The following is a 21413-nucleotide window of genomic DNA, read 5'->3' as shown; positions in this document are numbered from 1 at the left end:
CCAGATCTGGCTTTATATAATAGTTTGCTGGCTGTCGGTGTATGGGACACAATTAATTAAGTGGTTTCCTTAAGAATATTAGACGGAGCAACCCTCCTCTAGAGGATTAACTTAGAATTAAAGTATTGATATGTCATAGTGTACGGAAACAAAACTGACTTCTAGTAATGTTCCTATAACCGAAACTTTCTTAAGATCTCGAATGCTCCTGTAATGCCAAATTGATGATGACCGTTGGCTACTCAGTATATACCTAGATGTTAATCCACACAATCCCATTTCAATTGAAAAAAATGCAAGGGCGTAGGAACCGGGGAGGGGGCTGGGGGGCGCTAGCCCCCCCCCCAGTGAAAAATATGGGGGGCGGAAGTATCGTTCCGTCCCCCCCGCTCCGCAAGTCAGAAAACCCCTTTTTCATTTCCAAATGAGAAAAAAATCTCATTTGAAGCACCAAATTGCATCTAAGGCCAGGAGAAAATGCAAAATTCTTTACAAAATGGAGTGGGTGTTGAAGTGTGCTATATTGCACCAAATTGCATCTGAGGCCACCTGGAAATGCAAAAAAAAATCCAAAGGGGAGGGGGACACCCCCTCCCCTTAGACCCCTCCCCCAGGCCGGCCATCAGTCTTCAGCCCCCCCCCCACTCAAAAGTACCTTCCTACGCCACTGAAAAAAATGTCTGCACGCAAGTGACTAACCATATTCAGAGACCTTCCTAATTAGTTGTATTACAGATTAATCACGTGAAGTGACGTAAATGGACGTAGCCTGTTAAATGCAAGTCACTTCCACCACTTGCTTTAAAAAAAAAAAGAAGAAGTTCTGAAATGGACCCAAAAGGCTTAAGAAAAGGAGTGGACAGTCAAACGAATGAGAGAAGACACCAGTAGCTGTAGACACCAGTAGCTGCGGTTGAATCAATCTATTCTTACAATAAGGCGGAGTGTATAGCCTAGTGGTTAACGCCGGCGTCTCCCAGTCATGAGATCCCCGGTTCGATTCCCCGCCGACAGCAATGTGTGTCGTCTGGCAAGGGTGTTGTTCAATAACAACTTCCCCACATGGACGTTAAATGAATGTGTGCCGAGAGATTGGCTTCGGTCAGCTTGCGAGTCTACAAGCCTCCATGGCTTCTTTCGCGAGTTCCTGCTTGCGGGAAGATCACATATACATACATACATACATACATACAATAAAACAGCCTCTGTAAAACAACATACAGAACAAATCATAAGATGAGAAAATAAAACATAATGAACACTTAAAACACTTAAAATGATATGAATATGCAATATGACCTCATTAGTATGCAAACAAATAATATAAATACTTCACACTTTCTAGTTTAACTCTCTTCTAAGTTTCTAAATATCAACATAACAATTCTCCTTCGGTTCATGTAATATAACTCTCAGAAAACATCAGTATCAATGATAACATGCACAGAGTAAAACTGCATGGATCTGTATGAACGGAAAAGAAGCTTTATTTACAACGTTTACACTTGACCCTTGACATGATAACTCACCAGGCTAAAAATAGATACAAGGTTTTGACTTCAGCAAATGGCAAACATCATGGTTGGTAGATACCCAAGGTAGAGGAGAACTTACACCAAACCTGTTTGAATTAAATATATACCAGTTTACAGTCTATGTCTCTTTACTGAAAATTATATAATCTGCGTCCGGTTGAATCCAAAGTCACAACAATTTAGTTCAGTTGAATAACAAACAGTACAAATCTTACATAACTTTACAAAACTCTGTCATAAAGCATAGTCTTTAATCAAAAACATTTAATCAAACAATTAAATAAGTTTTAACACCTTGCAATCCCAGCCAACACATATTAACGTATACCGTAGCAGAATTCATGCATTGAGAACCAACACAACACTTTGATATTCCCACTTAATAATACTGAAAGTGCGCCGCCATTTTGACAAACAAAAATGCCAGGCACTTCAACCCACACCTATTATGTAATGGCACATTTACCTATCCTAACATGAGCACTGTTACAACAAGAATAATCTAAAATTACGATCCATGGGAATGATAAATAAACTTTAACATGATATCAACATACGTACATCATTTCTAGGACAAAAAATGTTAAGGATATGATCATTGAAATAAGTAAGGATATGATCATTGAAAGAAAATATACGTTCTCACGAGTCCCAAATTTCTAACGATAACATTCGTGGAACCCCTATACCAAGTATATCATTGAAAAGCTACAGACAGCTTCATTGATACAGAGTCATAAGATTCGATAAAGAATTACATATTAACATCAAGATAATAATTAGATTTCTTGCGATAGAATGTGACAAATATCAAATCAACACTCACCCTTACAACGGTGACACAAAACTCTTATTCTACATCGATAAATTTGACTTGGTTTCCACCACTACTTTCGGCAGTTCTTTTTACGTTAAGCACTATGATGGAAGCAACAAAGAAAAGCTTTGTAGGCCTTCTCTTCCCTACGCAATCGGCGACCCAATCACGAACGTATTGATATAAAAACCTGTTAAACCCTTAAAAATCCAGTTAAATTAACAGAAACAAGAAAACCCTTAGTCAATCTGGACATACTAAAAAGAATATAAAGAGATACTGGCCAGAAAACGAGGTAACATTTAACATAAATAACAGCTTAATTGGGACTCAATTAACATCCCGCGCAATCTACTAAAACCACATGTTTGGACCTCGGAGAAACAGAGACAGGAACGATGACTCACACCTCTGTCACGGGAGTAAGTACCAAAACATTGCCAGGTAGAATTTAACACCACTACAGTTCAAACGGTTTCAATTTTGAGTTTGTTTTGTTTTTGGTCTTTGCTTGTGTGTACAAGGAAGTATTTGCACTAACCAGAACTGCATCCTGACGCGTGGTTCACACGACTCTCAAAAAGCCTGCACACCTATACACAACATCATCGAACAGACCTCTGCGATATATTAGTTAATACCTTTCTATTCATGTGAGGCATATTAAGAATCCAGCACAGGATTATGTTGGCCTAACTTCACTGATCAGTTCATCATCATCATTGAATGACTTAATCAACACAATTGAAACAAAAACTGGTCGGATTGATGATCGAAGATTCACAACGGTAAAGGAATATTTCTTCTATTGGTAGCAATATGAATTTCGTCGGTATGGATGCGTGCACTTACCTTCATTATGTCACATTCATTTACGCCGTATTCTTCTGCACTCAATCCATTTGCTGTGAAGCACCCGTGAGACTTTTTCTGTACCAGAGCCCTAACGTTTACCAAGTGGATGTCAAGGAGTTCGTAGTCGTGGGGAAAAACGATATACTTATAGGATGCACCACTACAGTTCAGGACGATGACTCAACGGATACTCGGATAACTTTGCGATTTGGTGACAATGTACTTGAGAGTCAAAACAGTAGTCAATTAATTTGGAACGGTAAGCCATTCGCAACCTCAAACTTATCGTGTGAGATTATTTTAAATAATGTTCCGTTTGCAAAGGTCGTGATTAATGATGTTATAATTCATCATATAAAATCAAACGAAAGTATACATTGCTTCCCAGTAATTTCTGATAAATCCTACATAGTGCATGAAATTGTTCCAATCTTGTGCACAGCTCGTGGAAATATTGACTTTAATATGGCCTCTTCAGAGAGCTTAATACTTGGAGCTGACCAAAGACACGGTTTTATGGGTTCACGTGTGTTATCGAAATACATACGAGTAAATACCTCGGGAGAGCAGGGCATAAATTGTCAACGTAGGAATTCCACCGAAAGCTGTACCATCCAAGTTTACGAGCTCGAAAACAGTTTAACTGTTTCAATCTCACCAACAACTTTGTCTAATAGTTCTCATGACAACAGAGAATATACATGTCAGACCAACGTGCCCACGGAATACATCTCATGGTATGTTCAACTTGACGATAACGACAAAATTGTTCCAGTAGCACCCGGGTCCTTTTTCAATAGGTCCTACGTTATAACACAATATACCAACTCGTCACTGCTTGTGATTCCTGACGGAGTTCAGGGATTAAAGTTTGTTTCGTGTTCGACACATAGGGCAGGGCACCTCGCCACAGCCACTGCGAAGAATATAACATCCGTTGTTATCGAAGAAAATGATCATGTTACATTAACGCCTTTCATTACGATCATAGTGATTTTGGTCATCATTTGTATTATTTTAGCGATTACAACTGGTTTCTTCATATACCAACGAGTATATCCTGTCCGCCAAAAGACGGCTGCCAGTAAAACTGACGAGCCTGACCACCAAGAGACGGCTGCCAGTAAACGTGACGTTGAAATGACTATCACTCAATCGTCAGAGGCAAATGACGACCCATATTACTATGCGACAAGCGTACAATCAGATGACACCAGGAGAGATGGAGATCAGGACGAAAAAGGACCCGCAGATTTCTCCTACATGGAACTTACAAAAGACGCTGAACATCTGTCTTCCGATATGCTTGAATATGGTGCCGTCGTGGTCGATAACGATGCTTACCAAGAAACATAATTCAGTAGCATAATCCATCTAGATGAACGAATAACCTTAACAAATATATTTTGTTATTGGCTTAAAAAGTAACGAAGGAGATCGGTAAACGGTAACATATGCTGTACCTAAATATAATAAATATGTTGTTTGTAAGGTTCAACTTCGTCAAATGTCTCAAGGAAATCTTGCTCAGTTTGGGAGACATCGCGGTCCGTGGAAGGTGGTAACAGGAGCTGCAATTTCGTCGATTTGTTATGTCATAGAGCAAACACGGGGTACAAACCTTTGATTCCATTTTGTTTTTCTTTAAATGTTTTCAAGACGCATGTAAATAATTTTGAAACCAAAACCAATGCAAGTATATGGGATAACGTTAAGTGCTTCAATGTTTTAGAATCAGTATTCGCAAAACCCATTTTCATTACAGGATATACACATTGTAACGATTTAAAAAAAAAAACCATTTCAATTTCACCCCCTCCACATATGTATAATTATATAAATATTTTGAAGGAATTTTAAACTTTGATATCTCGCAATTGTCATAATATTTTTCGTAATGGTTTTGGGAAAGTTGTTCATCATCATACTTGTCACCTCTTTAACATCATTGGCATGTCTCTGACATACAATACTGGTCCCTTGTGCATGTTCAGACTTGACTAAAAGTTTTGTTCCTACACTTAAACCCTTTCTCAATTCAGTACATTCTTTTTCACGGGGTCGAATATCCAGGAAAGTATACTTTTCATAAGTTCAGCCATATCTAGAACTTTATAATTTGGAGCCAACAATAGTTAACATTGTGATATACACCACTGTTGTTTATTTTGACTTAGTTTCGCCTTACATATTTCACGCCATAGTGCACTTGGCCGCAAATCCGAAAGTATAGCGACTTCTGTATTAGTTGACACGCATGCTGTACAGAGTCAGTTACCTTGTTGACCAAAGTACTGTTTTTGTTGCCTCCTTAGGCATATCTTGTCTATATAGTCGTTTCATGCTTCTTCACTATCATAAAAGATTCTGCTAATTGAGATATTTTCACTGCATTGTTTATATTGTTTGCATGCTTTTATGGCCTTAACTGAAAAGGAAACAAAAATGGTGTGTAAGTCAAGTTGCAAGTCCTTATGACGTAAACGAGGTATATGTTTTTAAGATACTGAGGCAGTGCTGATAGATGACTCAATGTAAATAAGAATAGTTTATACAAACAAACAAAAACAGTCAACATATGGTTCACCTTTAGATATATTTGTTTCATCACTGTCTTTTCTTGGTAATGACGTCACATAACTATTACTCTGCGTGTGTCTTTATCAAGTTTTCGGAAGTTGTTCTATCTATTTGGTAATGAAGTTTTCGGAAGTTTTATCTATTTTTCAATGAAACATTTTCTTATCGAACAATGTAGAAACAATGGGCAGCCCACCCACCGTGTACCAAATTCCCTTTACTTTTTACCTTACAATAATTCAATCTATTCTTGTGGTATTATTACATTTATAACAGCCTAATAAAGCCCGTAATCCTATATTCTTCTCTTTTTTCTTCTTCTTCTTCTTTTTACGGTGCAGCCGTAGTGTGCATGAGTGTGTAATTTATATAGCATAAATGTTTTAAGTCAAAACTGCACATGATCACAAGATGTTCAGCCAATTTGGGGTGCATGTAAAACCACATTGACTGTTTAAAATACTCATTCTAAGTTCAAAACAAACATCATCAGATATTCTTGGACTGCAAATGACACTGTTTTGTCAGGACTATATCCTGCTACAGTGTATATCAAACACACCCGAGCGTAATGTGTAATGTACTGCGAACTATATAAGGCCGTACGGTACCTTACGATGGCGAGGAGAATTATTCTCCGTAAGCTTTAGTTTATGTGAGTTTCTGTGATGTAAAGATGTAATTCGGAACAAGTCCATTTGAAAGAATCATAGCGTACAATGCTATATGAAAAAGGGACACCAATAGCTTGCAAAAGAAATCTCTTGCAACAGAAATCAGGGACGTAGCCAGGGGGGGGGGAGCAGGGGAGCGACTGCTCCCCATTTCAGTGTCGAAAAATGTTAAAACTGTTGTGTTTTGAGCATGGGATTTTGTCAGTGCTCTTTTGATCTTGAATACTCGTCAGCTCCGTTAACTCGATTATAATGATAGTAACATTCAGGCCTACTGATTCAGCTACTTACTTACTTTGGCAGATGCAATTAGCTAAATTTAGCCTATATCCTACTACAAGCCTACAGTTGGTCACTGCGTAATAAAATACATATAGCCTACCTAACCGCACTCGATGGAGTGTCACGAACCGTATGCACAACGACGTCATCAACGTTCGTTCTCATCCTTTCTATGATTCGTCCTTAGTTGTTGCACGAACAGCATGTTATGAAGCTAAGCTAGCAATCGTACGTGATACGCACTTCCTAAAAATAATTATTACACTGCTAATACATTGCGATAACGATATTTGTTTTTATGCCACTGCACATCTGGCTGTCTTACAAAATATGAAAGTTTATTTTGTCCATCAGTTAAGTTCGTCAAATGTATTAAAGTCCCGACATTGGACAATAAACAAAAATCATCCTACTGTAAAATTGTAAAAGTGCACTATGTTTGTCTTTCTGATATAAAATGTAAAAGGTCATGTTAAAGAATTCAAACAGGAAACAAAATCTGCTGATAATATGATATCATATGATGATGATGAAACTTTGAAGATATTGCATCAGATCGCATCTATAAGGACCTTCAATTGTTCAAAAATATCTCAAAGGGGAGGGGGACACCCCCTTCCCTTAGACCCCTCCCCCATATCAAATTCAAATTCCTGGCTACCCCGCTGTCTCTCATAGTATATAACTTGAGTTAGATTATTGTTTGTTTATGCTCAAAGAAGTTACCTTCTAAGTGAGACACTAAAGTCAACACGTTGGTCCAAGTTCACCTTATATATATATATATATATATATATATATATATATATATATATATATATATAGGCTTAGTGTCTTGTTCGAAAATCAATATTATTAAATAATAAATAATTAATATTTATATATATGCCTATATATGTATAGATATTTATATTTCTCCGAGCATCCTGGGCCTTGACAAGTGGTCTAGTCTCCTCCTTCCCCGACTTACGATGGAGAGGAAGTCATGGACCCCTCCCCCTCCCTCCCTCCCTCCCTCCCTCCCTTCCCTCCCTCCCCTCAGTCATTCGCCTATAGGCCTACAGTTCGACCTATAAGACAATGACTGTTTGGATTACGGAAATAAATTTGATCTTTACCTTCATTTTCATAATCGTGCAATAGGTTTCTCATACACTGTGGTTCAGTGTCATAGAAGATAGCACAGGATAGCAGAGATACGATCCTTAGAATGTCATTAAATATTGATATTTTACTGTTACACTGATATGATACAAACATCATCATCAATCAGAGAGGATACATATAATCATAAACGTATAATACAGTATTGACATCCAATTGTTTTCGTGTCCTACAAGAATAATTGTAGAGATATTATCACGGATGTATAGTAACCATTAGATGAACAAATGTTTCATTCGTTTCCAGTGACCAAAAGGGTAACAACCACTTCTACCTCTATTTAAAAAAAAAGGTGCAGATTGGTTAAACTTCACCCCGTCTTCATTAATTACTAGTTAATCTGCCTTGTTTAGAATGGCGGTGGGAAAGGGGGGGGGGGGGTGGGGTGGAGGTTGATATGATTATCATATAGAAATGAGTTGTAAAATTGCATGTTTCTTATCTGACAGTATACTGTACACCTTTTTATAGAAGAGAAAGGAAAAGCGTCGCAGCGAAACTGCGCAACTGCGCTGATCTACCGTCAGTAATGGCAACTTAATTGTAGTAAGCATATTAAAAGCAACGAGGAAGTATAATGCTGTCAGTATAATGTAGAAGTATAATGTGTGTCATACAAACTATTTATAGTTATAATGTTGATTTTAATGCCGCTACAAAGGAAATGACCTAACTCCCTAGTAGCAACATACGGCATGATTCTTTTAAAGAGTAGTAACAAATTTAAAACTGATGGAACTCGTGGGTTGGATTTTCTCGTAGCAGAAATTTTGCAGTTGTTCTTTATGCACACAGTATTCTATTGAAACAGTGAACACGCTTTTGACGTGACTTTTCGAAAAAGCCAAAGTTATAGGCAGATATTAATTTTGTTCTTATCAATATACAGTATACTTGTGATCAAAGCCAACACATACCGAGAGAGAGAGAAATTGGAAGATTGATTCCGGCCTAAAAATAGTTAGTTGTTAATTAGTCGCATGCACTCAACCTTCAAATTAGACAATAAATTGTGAGTGGCTCAGCAATACCGGTTTTTTTATTCGTTCAAAATGGATTCCATCGTTTTAGTTTTCTGTTCATTCATCAAAGTATTTTGTACTTCGATGTGTTTTTCCGTTCATCAACTTTCCTTAGCTGAACCAATTGTCACAGTTAACTTTTACGATCCTCGGTTTTTGAAAGTGAATATCAAGGAATATGCAGTGGTTGGGGACAGCCAAAACCTTACCATAGGCTGCAGAGTGAGAAATGTGCCCATGGGTACCAATGTCACTGTAGCCTTACACAGTAACGGTGCAATGCTCGGAGGATCATTTTTACAGAACGGATCGTCATATTGGAAAGTAAACCTAACTTTGCCAGCGTATATCAACTGCGACATGCTTTTAAGAAAGGACAATGTACTCATGAATGTTAGTGGCTCAGATATTAAACTGTATCATGTGTACAATGGCAGTTGCTTACCCAATAAGACCCACGGTGCTTATTTACTAGGAGAAGTTATTGGCATTACTTGTATAGGAAAAAAAGTTACAAAGTGGGCACCTGTAAAGGGGAGTCTACTTAGTAATGACGTATATGGTAGACTTAGTGAGTCCACGCGTTTTCTCTCAAATTATATGACCGTCCAGTCGGAAGCAGTTGTACAGAAATTCAAATGCAATAATGAAAATGAAAAAATCTGTACTGTTAATTCAAAATCACTGCATTTTGAGACTAAAGCGAACTTGACAATAACACCAGAAAATTTTACTATCGATTCGATGAAATCAGTAACCTTTCATTGTGAGAGTAATGTCCCGACCGAGCTAATTTCGTGGAGCGTGCAGACCCGCTACGGGGACGCATTACACGGGTATGGTAACTCTACAGTTAATTCTAACATTACACATCATTTGAACTATTCAGAACTACAATTCCAAGGGAACGAGAGTGAAATCATTTCTGTTTCATGTCGAACAGAGAGAGCAGGTCGTTTTACAGAAGCAATTACTTATAACATAAAGAATGAAACTGAGAAGCTCCCTGATCCTGCTAACGGAACGAGTAATGGCTTTCTCGTTACTATTATTATTGTTCTAATACTATTCATATTGAGTGCGGCATTCAATGTGTACTTGATCCTCTATAAGAGCAAAAGACAACTAAAGTTGTCAGCTTTGGCGGATTGCTGCAAAAGGGAAGGGTCACCTTCAAGGAACATTGAGCAAACTAGTGGTCAATTGTACGCCACTTGTGTAAAGTCGAGAGGTCAAGAAGCCGATCGGTCGAGAGTCGAGATGATTGTGCAGGAGGGCAGTGTACGGGACCTGCCAGTCGGTAATTACTTATCGACAGATATTCTTAGTGCGGGGGCTCAGGTAATCACCAATGACGTTTACGGAATTACAGGATAGTCATAAAGAGTCATTAAAGAGGATTTGTAAAAAAATATATATATATATTACTTAAAGTTCGTGAATTTCATGATGAGATCGAACTACACACCACTTGGAGATGTGTTCCCATTCAATTAACCTATTTAATTGTCAATACTATAACTACCACATCGCGATGTACTGTCACCAATGATTAGTCTAACATTGAATTTGAAAGTATGTTTTATTACCGAAAGATATTAAAACTCATCTGTTCAGTCCGTTATCATTCAGTCTTTGTTAACATGGTCTTTCTCTACATGCAATGAATTATGTCAATGAATTCACATTGGCTATTAAGTTATTACATGCGACGCACCAAATGTCGATTGCCGTTAGTAGAGCTACGGTGGCGCTATTTCAGTTAATTTTTCAAGAAGTGCCTTGGGTTCATTCAAGTACCTTGGTTTCCATTCTCGTTTTACCCACAAATAGAGATAATTGTTTCATGATCCGTGAGAAACTATTCACCGATCATCTTCGTCTCTGGAATTTCGAGCGTTAGGTAACCGTCATTTTGCCCATGTTAACGACGTCTGAATACACATTGCTTTAATAGTGATCATAATCCCGCCATGTCATATAACAGTGGAAAAGAACACAGATTTTTGCATCATTATATTGATTTTAACATTGCTATGAAATATATTCCTTCTGTTGGCATATGTTTCTATCAAAATCGTTTGGAATTCACATGGAAACAAACACTCATATGTTCACGGCATGTTCGATAAACATTGTATCTGTTTTGTGTGTAAGTCATGTATATGTGACCGACTTGTATATTTTTGCCAGGAAAAACATCAGATTCAACTGGAGAATATAATTTGATGGGAATTGTTAGACCTTTACACTTTTTATGCAATAGACTTTCTCTTTCATTTGCTATTTCTTCATGCCAGCCACATTCGAAACTTTGAAAGTGCTGAGCTCATGTTCTTCAGTATACCTATTAGTAGTATTCGTGAAATGTTTTTTGGTCAACAGTATAACATTACATATAGTGTAGATCAGTGAATTTCCGATATTTCATTCCTTAGTTAAAAGAACTTAATGTAGGTCTAATCTGATATCCATATCTTGATTGGAAAACTTAAAACTTGCGATTTTTAAAGTGACATAACCTCGGTCATTAGTAACTATCAACCTAGATTCATGCACAAAAGGCTTGGGTGATGTTCGGCCTTTCTGTTACTTTGTGTGATTCTACATGTGTTAATTTTACTTGGTAACTACACTCTAATTGAGAGCAAATGAGTTAAAGTTGACATAGTTTACTCTGTGTACAGGCTACTGTAATAACATTATGACAAGAACTTCATTAAGCACTTCAAATATTGATGCTTATTTCTGTGACCAGTTTCATAGTTCAGCTCAGTCTATATATGTTGCGGATGCAACAGCGTAATGCTTAAGGAATGTCAATGAGGATTTTTCGTGTCGTCTATTGCATTGATTGATGCTATTTCATTTTGATTGGTGAGTTTTGTGTTAAGTGTTGCCCTCCATGTTTATTTGGCCTTTTATAGAAGTGTTAGCTTGCTTAATGCTATACAGACGGGGAGTGTTTTGTAGTTGGCATTCCTCCTTCGCAGGACAATGGGGACAACGACCCGATGCCTACGACGAGATGGAAGCTGCAGCCTATACGACGAGGTGGGAGCTGCAGCTAATGACAAGGTGGAAGCTGCAGCCTGTACGACGAGATGGAAGCTGCAGCCTATACGACGAGATGGAAGCTGCAGCCTATACGACGAGTTGGGAGCTGCAGCCTATACGACGAGGTGGGAGCTGCAGCTAATGACACTATGGAAGCTGCAGCCTATACGACGAGATGGAAGCTGCAACCTATAAGACGAGACGGAAGCTGCAGCCTATACGACGAGGTGGGAGCTGCAGCTAATGACAATTAAGGTGGAGCTAATGACAAGGTGGAAGCTGCAGCGTATACGACGAGATGGAAGCTGCAGCCTATATGAAGAGATGGAAGCTGCAGCCTATACGACGAGATGGAAGCTTCTTATGCAGTATCAGAAGATCCTTTCACTGATAAAACAATACTATAGGTGTTGATACGAAAATAATAGGCATATAGAAAAGTATAGAATAGCTGTCCGCAAGCTGTCACGACCCAGGACATCCCTTGCTAATTGAGCCACCAGAACCCTACCCCTCATAATCGTTGCTCCGGGTTCATGAACGACTTGCAAACATTAAATTTACTTTGGATTTCCATCCACAAGGTTCGCAAACTGTATATAAGATGTCCGAATTTGGAAAACTTCCACGGCCCAACGATAATACTACTGGGCACGAAAACCAAACTATCGAACGACTGATCCGCTCTCAACCCCAGAACCCTTGCATCGGGACTGTGACTTTGTGATCATCGTCGGGTGTACATCACCATTCCCCTCGAAAGGGAACAGATACTACACATGATTTTAGCCAAAAGGCCCACAGATAATAGTTTGCTGACTGTCGGTGTATGGGACACAATTAATTAAGTGGTTTCCTTAAGAATATTGCACGGTAGCAACCCTCCTCTAAAGGATTAACTTATAATTAAAGTATTGATATGTCATAGTGTACGGAAACAAAATTGAGTTTTAGTAATGTTCCTATAACCGAAATTTCTAAAAATCTCGAATGCTGCTGTAATGCCAAATTGATGATGGCGTTGACTACTCAGTTTATACCTAAATGTTAATCCATTTTATATACGTTCTAATAACGCAACAAAACATGTTTGTTTTACTGCATGGAAACCCCTTACCGAAATCCCAGATCTGGCTTTATATAATAGTTTGCTGGCTGTCGGTGTATGGGACACAATTAATTAAGTGGTTTCCTTAAGAATATTAGACGGAGCAACCCTCCTCTAGAGGATTAACTTAGAATTAAAGTATTGATATGTCATAGTGTACGGAAACAAAACTGACTTCTAGTAATGTTCCTATAACCGAAACTTTCTTAAGATCTCGAATGCTCCTGTAATGCCAAATTGATGATGACCGTTGGCTACTCAGTATATACCTAGATGTTAATCCACACAATCCCATTTCAATTGAAAAAAATGCAAGGGCGTAGGAACCGGGGAGGGGGCTGGGGGGCGCTAGCCCCCCCCCCAGTGAAAAATATGGGGGGCGGAAGTATCGTTCCGTCCCCCCCGCTCCGCAAGTCAGAAAACCCCTTTTTCATTTCCAAATGAGAAAAAAATCTCATTTGAAGCACCAAATTGCATCTAAGGCCAGGAGAAAATGCAAAATTCTTTACAAAATGGAGTGGGTGTTGAAGTGTGCTATATTGCACCAAATTGCATCTGAGGCCACCTGGAAATGCAAAAAAAAATCCAAAGGGGAGGGGGACACCCCCTCCCCTTAGACCCCTCCCCCAGGCCGGCCATCAGTCTTCAGCCCCCCCCCCACTCAAAAGTACCTTCCTACGCCACTGAAAAAAATGTCTGCACGCAAGTGACTAACCATATTCAGAGACCTTCCTAATTAGTTGTATTACAGATTAATCACGTGAAATGACGTAAATGGACGTAGCCTGTTAAATGCAAGTCACTTCCACCACTTGCTTTAAAAAAAAAAAAGAAGAAGTTCTGAAATGGACCCAAAAGGCTTAAGAAAAGGAGTGGACAGTCAAACGAATGAGAGAAGACACCAGTAGCTGTAGACACCAGTAGCTGCGGTTGAATCAATCTATTCTTACAATAAGGCGGAGTGTATAGCCTAGTGGTTAACGCCGGCGTCTCCCAGTCATGAGATCCCCGGTTCGATTCCCCGCCGACAGCAATGTGTGTCGTCTGGCAAGGGTGTTGTTCAATAACAACTTCCCCACATGGACGTTAAATGAATGTGTGCCGAGAGATTGGCTTCGGTCAGCTTGCGAGTCTACAAGCCTCCATGGCTTCTTTCGCGAGTTCCTGCTTGCGGGAAGATCACATATACATACATACATACATACATACATACAATAAAACAGCCTCTGTAAAACAACATACAGAACAAATCATAAGATGAGAAAATAAAACATAATGAACACTTAAAACACTTAAAATGATATGAATATGCAATATGACCTCATTAGTATGCAAACAAATAATATAAATACTTCACACTTTCTAGTTTAACTCTCTTCTAAGTTTCTAAATATCAACATAACAATTCTCCTTCGGTTCATGTAATATAACTCTCAGAAAACATCAGTATCAATGATAACATGCACAGAGTAAAACTGCATGGATCTGTATGAACGGAAAAGAAGCTTTATTTACAACGTTTACACTTGACCCTTGACATGATAACTCACCAGGCTAAAAATAGATACAAGGTTTTGACTTCAGCAAATGGCAAACATCATGGTTGGTAGATACCCAAGGTAGAGGAGAACTTACACCAAACCTGTTTGAATTAAATATATACCAGTTTACAGTCTATGTCTCTTTACTGAAAATTATATAATCTGCGTCCGGTTGAATCCAAAGTCACAACAATTTAGTTCAGTTGAATAACAAACAGTACAAATCTTACATAACTTTACAAAACTCTGTCATAAAGCATAGTCTTTAATCAAAAACATTTAATCAAACAATTAAATAAGTTTTAACACCTTGCAATCCCAGCCAACACATATTAACGTATACCGTAGCAGAATTCATGCATTGAGAACCAACACAACACTTTGATATTCCCACTTAATAATACTGAAAGTGCGCCGCCATTTTGACAAACAAAAATGCCAGGCACTTCAACCCACACCTATTATGTAATGGCACATTTACCTATCCTAACATGAGCACTGTTACAACAAGAATAATCTAAAATTACGATCCATGGGAATGATAAATAAACTTTAACATGATATCAACATACGTACATCATTTCTAGGACAAAAAATGTTAAGGATATGATCATTGAAATAAGTAAGGATATGATCATTGAAAGAAAATATACGTTCTCACGAGTCCCAAATTTCTAACGATAACATTCGTGGAACCCCTATACCAAGTATATCATTGAAAAGCTACAGACAGCTTCATTGATACAGAGTCATAAGATTCGATAAAGAATTACATATTAACATCAAGATAATAATTAGATTTCTTGCGATAGAATGTGACAAATATCAAATCAACACTCACCCTTACAACGGTGACACAAAACTCTTATTCTACATCGATAAATTTGACTTGGTTTCCACCACTACTTTCGGCAGTTCTTTTTACGTTAAGCACTATGATGGAAGCAACAAAGAAAAGCTTTGTAGGCCTTCTCTTCCCTACGCAATCGGCGACCCAATCACGAACGTATTGATATAAAAACCTGTTAAACCCTTAAAAATCCAGTTAAATTAACAGAAACAAGAAAACCCTTAGTCAATCTGGACATACTAAAAAGAATATAAAGAGATACTGGCCAGAAAACGAGGTAACATTTAACATAAATAACAGCTTAATTGGGACTCAATTAACATCCCGCGCAATCTACTAAAACCACATGTTTGGACCTCGGAGAAACAGAGACAGGAACGATGACTCACACCTCTGTCACGGGAGTAAGTACCAAAACATTGCCAGGTAGAATTTAACACCACTACAGTTCAAACGGTTTCAATTTTGAGTTTGTTTTGTTTTTGGTCTTTGCTTGTGTGTACAAGGAAGTATTTGCACTAACCAGAACTGCATCCTGACGCGTGGTTCACACGACTCTCAAAAAGCCTGCACACCTATACACAACATCATCGAACAGACCTCTGCGATATATTAGTTAATACCTTTCTATTCATGTGAGGCATATTAAGAATCCAGCACAGGATTATGTTGGCCTAACTTCACTGATCAGTTCATCATCATCATTGAATGACTTAATCAACACAATTGAAACAAAAACTGGTCGGATTGATGATCGAAGATTCACAACGGTAAAGGAATATTTCTTCTATTGGTAGCAATATGAATTTCGTCGGTATGGATGCGTGCACTTACCTTCATTATGTCACATTCATTTACGCCGTATTCTTCTGCACTCAATCCATTTGCTGTGAAGCACCCGTGAGACTTTTTCTGTACCAGAGCCCTAACGTTTACCAAGTGGATGTCAAGGAGTTCGTAGTCGTGGGGAAAAACGATATACTTATAGGATGCACCACTACAGTTCAGGACGATGACTCAACGGATACTCGGATAACTTTGCGATTTGGTGACAATGTACTTGAGAGTCAAAACAGTAGTCAATTAATTTGGAACGGTAAGCCATTCGCAACCTCAAACTTATCGTGTGAGATTATTTTAAATAATGTTCCGTTTGCAAAGGTCGTGATTAATGATGTTATAATTCATCATATAAAATCAAACGAAAGTATACATTGCTTCCCAGTAATTTCTGATAAATCCTACATAGTGCATGAAATTGTTCCAATCTTGTGCACAGCTCGTGGAAATATTGACTTTAATATGGCCTCTTCAGAGAGCTTAATACTTGGAGCTGACCAAAGACACGGTTTTATGGGTTCACGTGTGTTATCGAAATACATACGAGTAAATACCTCGGGAGAGCAGGGCATAAATTGTAAACGTAGGAATTCCACCGAAAGCTGTACCATCCAAGTTTACGAGCTCGAAAACAGTTTAACTGTTTCAATCTCACCAACAACTTTGTCTAATAGTTCTCATGACAACAGAGAATATACATGTCAGACCAACGTGCCCACGGAATACATCTCATGGTATGTTCAACTTGACGATAACGACAAAATTGTTCCAGTAGCACCCGGGTCCTTTTTCAATAGGTCCTACGTTATAACACAATATACCAACTCGTCACTGCTTGTGATTCCTGACGGAGTTCAGGGATTAAAGTTTGTTTCGTGTTCGACACATAGGGCAGGGCACCTCGCCACAGCCACTGCGAAGAATATAACATCCGTTGTTATCGAAGAAAATGATCATGTTACATTAACGCCTTTCATTACGATCATAGTGATTTTGGTCATCATTTGTATTATTTTAGCGATTACAACTGGTTTCTTCATATACCAACGAGTATATCCTGTCCGCCAAAAGACGGCTGCCAGTAAAACTGACGAGCCTGACCACCAAGAGACGGCTGCCAGTAAACGTGACGTTGAAATGACTATCACTCAATCGTCAGAGGCAAATGACGACCCATATTACTATGCGACAAGCGTACAATCAGATGACACCAGGAGAGATGGAGATCAGGACGAAAAAGGACCCGCAGATTCCTCCTACATGGAACTTACAAAAGACGCTGAACATCTGTCTTCCGATATGCTTGAATATGGTGCCGTCGTGGTCGATAACGATGCTTACCAAGAAACATAATTCAGTAGCATAATCCATCTAGATGAACGAATAACCTTAACAAATATATTTTGTTATTGGCTTAAAAAGTAACGAAGGAGATCGGTAAACGGTAACATATGCTGTACCTAAATATAATAAATATGTTGTTTGTAAGGTTCAACTTCGTCAAATGTCTCAAGGAAATCTTGCTCAGTTTGGGAGACATCGCGGTCCGTGGAAGGTGGTAACAGGAGCTGCAATTTCGTCGATTTGTTATGTCATAGAGCAAACACGGGGTACAAACCTTTGATTCCATTTTGTTTTTCTTTAAATGTTTTCAAGACGCATGTAAATAATTTTGAAACCAAAACCAATGCAAGTATATGGGATAACGTTAAGTGCTTCAATGTTTTAGAATCAGTATTCGCAAAACCCATTTTCATTACAGGATATACACATTGTAACGATTTAAAAAAAAAAACCATTTCAATTTCACCCCCTCCACATATGTATAATTATATAAATATTTTGAAGGAATTTTAAACTTTGATATCTCGCAATTGTCATAATATTTTTCGTAATGGTTTTGGGAAAGTTGTTCATCATCATACTTGTCACCTCTTTAACATCATTGGCATGTCTCTGACATACAATACTGGTCCCTTGTGCATGTTCAGACTTGACTAAAAGTTTTGTTCCTACACTTAAACCCTTTCTCAATTCAGTACATTCTTTTTCACGGGGTCGAATATCCAGGAAAGTATACTTTTCATAAGTTCAGCCATATCTAGAACTTTATAATTTGGAGCCAACAATAGTTAACATTGTGATATACACCACTGTTGTTTATTTTGACTTAGTTTCGCCTTACATATTTCACGCCATAGTGCACTTGGCCGCAAATCCGAAAGTATAGCGACTTCTGTATTAGTTGACACGCATGCTGTACAGAGTCAGTTACCTTGTTGACCAAAGTACTGTTTTTGTTGCCTCCTTAGGCATATCTTGTCTATATAGTCGTTTCATGCTTCTTCACTATCATAAAAGATTCTGCTAATTGAGATATTTTCACTGCATTGTTTATATTGTTTGCATGCTTTTATGGCCTTAACTGAAAAGGAAACAAAAATGGTGTGTAAGTCAAGTTGCAAGTCCTTATGACGTAAACGAGGTATATGTTTTTAAGATACTGAGGCAGTGCTGATAGATGACTCAATGTAAATAAGAATAGTTTATACAAACAAACAAAAACAGTCAACATATGGTTCACCTTTAGATATATTTGTTTCATCACTGTCTTTTCTTGGTAATGACGTCACATAACTATTACTCTGCGTGTGTCTTTATCAAGTTTTCGGAAGTTGTTCTATCTATTTCGTAATGAAGTTTTCGGAAGTTTTATCTATTTTTCAATGAAACATTTTCTTATCGAACAATGTAGAAACAATGGGCAGCCCACCCACCGTGTACCAAATTCCCTTTACTTTTTACCTTACAATAATTCAATCTATTCTTGTGGTATTATTACATTTATAACAGCCTAATAAAGCCCGTAATCCTATATTCTTCTCTTTTTTCTTCTTCTTCTTCTTTTTACGGTGCAGCCGTAGTGTGCATGAGTGTGTAATTTATATAGCATGAATGTTTTAAGTCAAAACTGCACATGATCACAAGATGTTCAGCCAATTTGGGGTGCATGTAAAACCACATTGACTGTTTAAAATACTCATTCTAAGTTCAAAACAAACATCATCAGATATTCTTGGACTGCAAATGACACTGTTTTGTCAGGACTATATCCTGCTACAGTGTATATCAAACACACCCGAGCGTAATGTGTAATGTACTGCGAACTATATAAGGCCGTACGGTACCTTACGATGGCGAGGAGAATTATTCTCCGTAAGCTTTAGTTTATGTGAGTTTCTGTGATGTAAAGATGTAATTCGGAACAAGTCCATTTGAAAGAATCATAGCGTACAATGCTATATGAAAAAGGGACACCAATAGCTTGCAAAAGAAATCTCTTGCAACAGAAATCAGGGACGTAGCCAGGGGGGGGGGGGGGGAGCAGGGGAGCGACTGCTCCCCATTTCAGTGTCGAAAAATGTTAAAACTGTTGTGTTTTGAGCATGGGATTTTGTCAGTGCTCTTTTGATCTTGAATACTCGTCAGCTCCGTTAACTCGATTATAATGATAGTAACATTCAGGCCTACTGATTCAGCTACTTACTTACTTTGGCAGATGCAATTAGCTAAATTTAGCCTATATCCTACTACAAGCCTACAGTTGGTCACTGCGTAATAAAATACATATAGCCTACCTAACCGCACTCGATGGAGTGTCACGAACCGTATGCACAACGACGTCATCAACGTTCGTTCTCATCCTTTCTATGATTCGTCCTTAGTTGTTGCACGAACAGCATGTTATGAAGCTAAGCTAGCAATCGTACGTGATACGCACTTCCTAAAAATAATTATTACACTGCTAATACATTGCGATAACGATATTTGTTTTTATGCCACTGCACATCTGGCTGTCTTACAAAATATGAAAGTTTATTTTGTCCATCAGTTAAGTTCGTCAAATGTATTAAAGTCCCGACATTGGACAATAAACAAGAATCATCCTACTGTAAAATTGTAAAAGTGCACTATGTTTGTCTTTCTGATATAAAATGTAAAAGAACATGTTAAAGAATTCAAACACGAAACAAAATCTGCTGATAATATGATATGATATGATAATGATGAAACTGGCAACAAATTGCACCAGATCGCATCTAAGGACCTTCAATTGTTCAAAAATATTTCAAAGGGGAGGGGGACCCTTAGACCCCTCCCCCATATCAAATTCAAATTCCTGGCTACCCCGCTGTCTCTCATAGTATATAACTTGAGTTAAATTATTGTTTGTTTATGCTCAAAGAAGTTACCTTCTAAGTGAGACACTAAAGTCAACACGTTGGTCCAAGTTCACCTTATTTTGTAAAAATTGTATTGTAGGAAATACAGGATTTGTTTATACTGTCAATGTTACATTGGTAGCACATGCACACGACACGAATAAAAATCACAACTCATTGACCCTGGTCGAAGGTCGATTGGACAACTAGTCTGAGGATGACAGTAGTTTTTTTATAATAACAAACGTGACAATCGTTATTGTCGTTACTATATAATTCTTATATATATATATATATATATATACATATATATATATATATAGGATGTAGCATGAAATTCCTACTTGCGGTAACAAGCTGATCTGTAAAACTCTGCATAATGGTGGCGCTTTCTACGAACATTAGTTCGCAACTTGGGTTTGAAAATCCATCTTCACGTTCCTTACACATGTCCTGTGAGGTATCGTTCACTTGAAACGTTACTCCCAGTATTGCACTAAAGTATATTGTTATTCACCATATACAAAGAAACGAGATAACATGAGCAATTAATGGCGCGCATGATTAAAACAATAATTTGAATTCAGTTTCAATTTCTCCAACAACTTTTCCGAATTTACCCACTGGCTTGATTTCTCTATCAGAGTAACGTACCGACGGAATTCATATCACGGTATATGTTGGACTCACTACAGGGAAGGAACCTTGCAGTTGCACATAAGACATTGGTTATACCTGCCTTGAGGATTACATCCAATTCATCTTGGTTTTACCCTCCCGGTGCTCATGGTATAAACACTGTCTCCTATATTCGACAAACATGTGCGGGAGACTTCGCTTCCAAGACTTCAATAAACATAACATA

The 21413-nt window shown here is 38.1% G+C and overlaps 1 protein-coding gene and 2 long non-coding RNA genes across 3 annotated transcripts in view; 1 reads left to right on the top strand and 2 right to left on the bottom strand.

Moving 5' to 3' along the window:
* LOC139975752 (uncharacterized) overlaps positions 1-21413 on the top strand; it is a 76893-nt gene that overhangs the window by 38500 nt on the left and 16980 nt on the right. The window lies entirely within an intron of this gene.
* Positions 1496-7120, bottom strand: LOC139976188 (uncharacterized). The gene is made up of 2 exons (XR_011796028.1): positions 2362-7120; positions 1496-1621 (listed from the first exon to the last, which is right to left on the bottom strand). It is a non-coding gene; the product is annotated as an uncharacterized lncRNA (long non-coding RNA).
* On the bottom strand, positions 14611-20350 carry LOC139976187 (uncharacterized). Its single transcript, XR_011796027.1, has 2 exons — positions 15477-20350; positions 14611-14736 (listed from the first exon to the last, which is right to left on the bottom strand). It is a non-coding gene; the product is annotated as an uncharacterized lncRNA (long non-coding RNA).

Source organism: Apostichopus japonicus, chromosome 11 (genome assembly GCF_037975245.1).
Source record: "Apostichopus japonicus isolate 1M-3 chromosome 11, ASM3797524v1, whole genome shotgun sequence".
Lineage (NCBI taxonomy): Eukaryota > Metazoa > Echinodermata > Holothuroidea > Aspidochirotida > Stichopodidae > Apostichopus > Apostichopus japonicus.
The sequence above is the reverse complement of the archived record's forward strand: the minus strand, read 5'-3'. Positions and strand labels throughout refer to the sequence as shown.